This window comes from Electrophorus electricus, chromosome 23 (assembly GCF_041902795.1).
Source record: "Electrophorus electricus isolate QZ-2024a chromosome 23, ASM4190279v1, whole genome shotgun sequence".
NCBI lineage: Eukaryota > Metazoa > Chordata > Actinopteri > Gymnotiformes > Gymnotidae > Electrophorus > Electrophorus electricus.
The window spans coordinates 105898-112677 of NC_137519.1; the positions used below are offsets into that span (position 1 = coordinate 105898).

The following is a 6780-nucleotide window of genomic DNA, read 5'->3' on the forward strand; positions in this document are numbered from 1 at the left end:
GATTCTTGGGAAGTTGAAGGTTCTGGGTGGTTGTATTTCTACAAGCCTTATTAAGTGTCACTATAAAATATCACAGGAGAAATGCTGATGAAATGCCAGGATCAGATTTAGCCTTGGCCTAAATGAACCAATCTTGTCATGGCATATTTGTTGTCATGTTGTGGCAAATCTTGGCCTAAATGTGTCTGCTAAACATTAAGGCTATATATCCAAAATCTGGGCAAGCAGCCAGATCTCTCTACATCTCTCTCTTGCGATCTCTCTCTCATACAAAACACATGTACACATGCATTCTATCACTGGCTGTTTCATAAACCCCCAGACAGTTTCTATCCTCTTACAGGTCAATTCGGAAGCATCTCCAGCAGAATATCAAGAAAGAGGTTGAATGAGACTCCAGGTACACTCTGTCACTTCCAGCGCAATCACATATTTTTTATGACTTTGGAATGTGTGTTGCGGTCATTTTTAGACATCTTTTATTGTGCAAAAACGGAAGGGTTGGCACAATGAAATTGGAGTTCCATGTAAATGGTTGTGTGTATTATTGTGAAAATTAAGTAAAAGTAACAAGAACAAGACAGACCAAAACTCAGCTCAACATTAAAATCCAATGATATTGTTTATTATAGAACAGTTAGTTCTTTGATTAGACGATAGAGATTTCATGAGTGCTGATATAGAGTATAATGGTACTCTGCTTTACAAGTGCATTTTATTAACCCTTAATTACAATTGTTATCTATCTTAGATTGTAACATTTGCTGTTATCTCATCAGAGTCACGTCATCAAATGATTTGTCAACAGACTCATATTTTTCTGTTTGCACAATAAATGGGAACATGCAGATAAATGTACATTATAAAAGTAGCCGGCCTGTGGTAACATAAACCTCCACAAAGTAGCAACCTATGGGAAAATGTTTGTGTTGTTTGGTGACAGTTCAGTACCAGTCCATTTGCGGAGCTATTTGTGTTGACAGAACCAAATAAATTAGTAAATAAACAAACAAATCATAACATATTGTAGATTATTAGTGTTAACTAATAAATGGCACTTGTGGAACTGTTGTATAAAAGCAATATCACATGTGATATTGTTTGATTTAATCTCTGGCAGAACTGGCAGAACAATAAAGGCTAAGTAAAACAATCCACACCCACCTCTTGTAACTTCTAACAAAACTCAACCTCTTCCCAGTGAGTGACTAAAATGACAATGCAGGGATTTCCAGGATTACAAGGCTTATCAGGGGAGCAAATCAAATACTATAGGCACAACTATATAACATAATCTACCACAGGCACCACCCCTCATCGTATGGATACTGTATAGCAGAATATGGATATGATTATAAGTGTTAATAGAAGTGCCATATAGTAGACTCAGAAGATCCTAATTATTCATCACACTCTCCAGTATATATTTCACTTTTCCCAGTCCTTTTACACAGGGATTCACCTTGACTTATAATTGTGCGTTGCACATGCTTTTCATACATGTGCCAAAAAAGGTAACACCTTGTGTTTCTGTTTGTCAGGGCTCCTTTATCACATAAAACCAGGTTGCGCTGGGTTATCTTATTTCAGACAATGGGCTGCGTGCTGCTAAGGCTTTTTCATGAGATTAAAGGCACTAATGCTTCAGATTGCAGTCATAATTCACAGAGGCCCTTGCGGTTGTGAGTTACAGCTCAACAGAAGTCACTGTGCCACTTTTGCCAGTTACTGAGCCTTTTTGGAAGTGTATGCTGGAGGTTTCTTGCTTCTTGGGGAGGTTACTGTTTCTTTGTTCTGAGCATGATGTCAAGACAACATTATCTTATCCATTGTACAACTTTCAAGTTCTAAAATGTCAGATTGACCCCTTTTTTGTTTCAGTTCATGACAGACATCAGCTGTAAGCATTTATAAACATAGGCAATTTCCTGAGATAGTGAAAAATAAAAATAGAAAAATAGATAGACTGTTTGTAAATGAGAATGTCCTAAAATCTAATCTGAGCTCCCCAGAGTATGAGCAATAATTATTTTCAAATAGCATTTTATTTCAGTTCATTCCTTTTAAGAATGAAAGTCTGTGCATTCAGGTAGTGGAAATCAGGGGTAAAATCAGTGGCAGTTTGATCTGCAGTGATAGAGGTGCCTCAATGATCTACAGTGATCATCTTCACACATTTTCAAACAGAAGAATGTGTAGCTGCAGTAGTCTTGACAGTTTGCCAGTTACACTCTGATGTGAATTGACAATGTTTAGGGACAGCTGCCAACATCCACATTTTTAGAATGAATTCTCTTGTTTAGCAAGGGAATTTTGTTGAAGAAACTTTGTACCACAATGATGTGATTATTTTTTATTGAAAGGAACACAGAAATAAATGTCACACTGGAGTAGTGTGTATAAAGCAAAAATAATTTATCAGTCATTGCACAGCTTATACTGTGGGTGTCAATACATATAAGGACCTAAAGGTTAAGGCTGAATCTAAGGATATTGTGCTGGGTGGCGTGTCAAAGAAAAGGGTTACACAAGGGAGTATGCCATACTAACAATGACCAATTTTCTATATGATCTAACAGGAATATATATATAAGAAGTGAAAATAAGAATCAGTAACTACAACAGATAGCACCCTTTTACAAAATATTTTTCATATCAAAGAAAGGAACTACTAGATTGTATCTCATAAAATTAATACATTTTGGATATATAAATTAAATTTGTTGTATAATCATGTTGTGATTATCCTGTTCCATGTATTTAATTTTTTTAATTAATTCCAGTATTTAATTTTTTACCATACTGATGTCATGACCAAAATAGACTTCTATATCATTAATTTTTTAAACAATAAACCATAAAACATCACATGAAGCGTGTTATTCTTGAAAACATTTACATTTTTTTATTCCAGTTAAAGAAAAAATACTTGGTCAGTTCAGTGCATGGCCCAGCTGACAGCCAAATGTATACACAACATCTTAGCAAAGTCTGCACAGGCTCAACTCCATTATCCTTGTTGATAATATGGCTACAACCATATTTACTTGCTAAACTCCACCTGTCCTCCAGCACTAATGCACCTCAAATGACAGCAGCTTGTGGGCATCATAACTCTAAGCATAACTCATAACACATCAAACAGAATTGGCAAAGCACTTCTCAGCATCTCTGCAGACAGCAAGTGTTGAATATATCAGATTGGCTTCCTAGAGTGCTGCTGAGGTCATTCTGTTCTGATTCTGAGTTCAGCTTCATGCCATAAGTCAGTGACCCCTTGTGTGCTCACAGTCTGTTTAAATAGCACCTTGGCAATAAGTGTCACAGAACGCTCATCTCCCGCGAGTCATGTGGTTTGGCCCGCCACGTACAGTTGGGAGGATCCCACACCTGGACCTTGTCCTGTCTGTGTATTTAAGCTGTTTGATGTACTTGGTCTTGTCTGCAATGCTGTGGACCTGTGCTTTGCTGGCATCTTTGCTGAACACACACAACAAGAGAGAAAATGTAAGGATTGGTTTATTGTAATAAAAAGAAATTGAATGTGGTTACAATAAATTTAAAACAACAACAACAACAACAACAACAACAACATAATCACCATCAAAAAGTAGAAAGATTAAAGCAGTTTCAATAGGAACTCATGTTTTTTGCTTTGATTGTTTAAAAATTCACCTGCTGACAATCTGAGGTTGACGGTTTATAGAGGAGGCATACCTCATTCCACCGCAAGGGATATAGCGCCTGCCTCGAGCTGAAGGGGTATCCTGAGGCTTCTCACCCGGGACCTAAATCCACATCAGCATCACTGGGTGATGACTCTCCAGATAATGAAGACCAAATGTTCTTTCATACTTTGTTTCTAACTACTGGGTCTGGGACTGCACTGTGCAATATCTATACCTTACTGTAAATACAATATTTGAACTATTATAATGGGAGATCACAAACTATTTACTAGGAGACAACTGTATTGCCTCATCTTTTTGTACACTGACATCTTTAATATATGATTTTGGCTTAATATATTTGCTGTATATACATACTGCTGTGTACAATGTGTGGTGCCTTGCACTGCTCTGTACTTTAGTATTTGTTTAAAACATTTGTCTACCTTGTCAGCTCTGAGGTGGGTTTCACTAATACTGTGAATAAGTTTAGTGAATAAGCTTTGTTTAGTCAGTAAGCTTACAGCATAGTGGCTGAATGGAATTAAAAATCCTAATCATATATACAAATATATGTGCTGAATTGTCACCTTGGATTTCAGAGTGAGGACAGTGGCCCTGATGGTGGGCAGGTCTTTGGTAGGGATGTACTTTTCCACCATCTTATCAAAGTCGTGATGAGACGAAAGGAACAGTAGCATGCGGCGACCAAAGCACCTGAGACAAATAACAGCCCCGTTCCCATGAGAGAACCATGAGGGAGGAACTTAAGGGTGACTCACAGCACACCAACAAATTGTACCAGTCTACTACATTTACTACAATTAAGCAGAGTCCAATATTTATTAGTATATTTATTTTACCAGGACACAATTCCAGTTGCCAAGACACTCTGTGTCTAAAAAACTTCTATTACTCTACAATTTAGCTGCATTTGCTGACTTCAGAGTGTCATAGTTGGGAGACTAAAAGAATAAACCAAAAGATTACTATCTGGGCATGTGAAAAGCTTTGATAGTTTTCCATCTGATCCTGGTACCAACCTGGTTTCTTGGGAAGAGTCTTGCGCCAATTTGGAGACTGCAGGTAGAATTCGATTAGTCACACCTTTTGTCCCAGACAATAAGCGGTCAGCGCCAATCTTTTCTATCAAAGTAGCCAAATGCTGAGAAGTGCACTTTCTTACTGCAGCATTCAAATGACTTTTGAGGAGAACACAAACGAGAAAAGAGAAGGAAATATTTAAAGGCACTCAAAAAAGTATGACATAATAACAAATATGTAGTAATCTAGTCAATGTATACAGTGCAATGTTTAACTCTTTCATCTTTAAAGTAACTTAATACACTTATCTATGAACTAAAGGCATAATCAAATTATCCTATTCTATTTGATGGCTTTAAAAAAAATCTTTAAGAGGATAAATCAACAAAAATACTGTCCAATGCCAAAAAACATTTCGAAACACCAAAGGATAAGTGAAAATAATAGCAAACAGCAGCCAAAGCGCTCTCATTTGTTGGCCTCTTGACTGCTGCAGCTAGATGAAAGCTATAGCTGAAAGCTAACTGCAAGTTAACTGACCCGAGTCCTCCAGCGAGAAGAGCGTTCATGCTTCGGGTGGGGGTGCAGTTCTGCACCATGCAGTCCAGGGCTGTGTCCACATCCTGCCTAATAAAAGCATTGGACTCTCCTGCTTTGTGGAGGAGGACCTTGGCTGTAGCTTCCACCTCCTGGTCCATACTTTTCTGCAGGCCAGAGTACAACTCTCCCAAGGTCACCACCGCCACGCGTGACACTCCAGAGCGTAGGTTCTGAACCTGGGGGAAGGAAGACATTCCAGCTTGTGTTATGCCAAGAAATGGCTTCATCACTCATTATTACAGTTAAATATGGCATCTAAAATGCCCTTAGATGAAAATTATTTTTATAATAATTTCAAGCATTATACTAACTTTACTGAAAGATCTGTGTAGTTTTTGGCAGCAATGTCTCAATAACATAGGCTGATGGTGTATGACAAAAAATTTAATGGTATTATAGGTTAATTTTAGGAATCAGACAGATTCACAGGAAGTTACAAGGAGTCAGACGCAATAGTGAGCAGATATAGTCACTTACCTCTTGATTAAGAACAAGGCAGACATCATGAAGCCTACTACTAAGCACATCAGAGTGATACCGTGCTAAACTACGCATGAGTATCAGGCCATCAATCTTCTTCTCCCTGTATGAAAATATTGGACAAACACAAACTGTAAAAGTAGGTTATCATAACTGAAAAAAGATTATGAAAGAGGGGACAAAAGGAAAAAAGTGATAGTGATAAAATCACTTTACTAATTTCTAAGCATATGTATCATATATGCAGAAAATCATAAATTACTAAACTGTTTTACTTGACCCTAGCCAAATGCGTCATAATTTTACAGGTATGAGATTTACCAGTCATCAGAGCTAAGCAGTCTGAAGCTCTGAGTGACAGCAAGGTCCGGTTTAGAGAACGGCCGCAAAGCCAGCTGCTCATGGGGATTCTTCCTGGGGGTTCCTGGTGTGAGTTCATCTAAAGAGGAATACCGCACCACAAACAAACTGACTACTTATTTTAGGGCTACCAGTTCAACTTTGTTTCAAATCAACTTGACTGCAAAACATAACATTATTCAAGATGGCCACCTACATTTAATGGCCTTGCACAGTATTTTTTCTCCTTACTCAAAATGTTGTATTAGCTGGAAGTATGTGATTATCTTCATACTTCTGCTTCAGTTCAGTAGTTATTGGGCATTGTAGAGTGCATAAAACAACCTCTAATTGTTTTATTTTTTCTATACCGCCTAACTTCTATTTAGGACTTACACTTTATGTGGTGTTATCTTTGATGTCACAGATAACACTAATTGACTATAGGGAATCATAAGCTATGTAATATTGCATATACATGAACTGTGAAATCAAATGACCCTACTACACTTCAATCACTGCACATAGCTCTTTTCAAGGAACAGAGATGACATGTACATACAAATGCTCAGTTTTTGTATACAAACGGGAAAAGGGTTACTCTACATTTTATTCCAGAAAACAAGACCAAATCAAGGTTGCTCAAATT

General features: G+C 37.5%; 1 long non-coding RNA gene across 1 annotated transcript; it reads right to left on the minus strand.

The window, feature by feature from the left end:
• Nucleotides 1-3392: 3392 nt before the first annotated feature.
• Nucleotides 3393-4295, minus strand: LOC145653186 (uncharacterized). The gene is made up of 3 exons (XR_014119533.1): nt 4259-4295; nt 3718-3788; nt 3393-3480 (listed from the first exon to the last, which is right to left on the minus strand). It is a non-coding gene; the product is annotated as an uncharacterized LOC145653186 (long non-coding RNA).
• Between the last annotated feature and the right edge of the window lie 2485 nt (nt 4296-6780).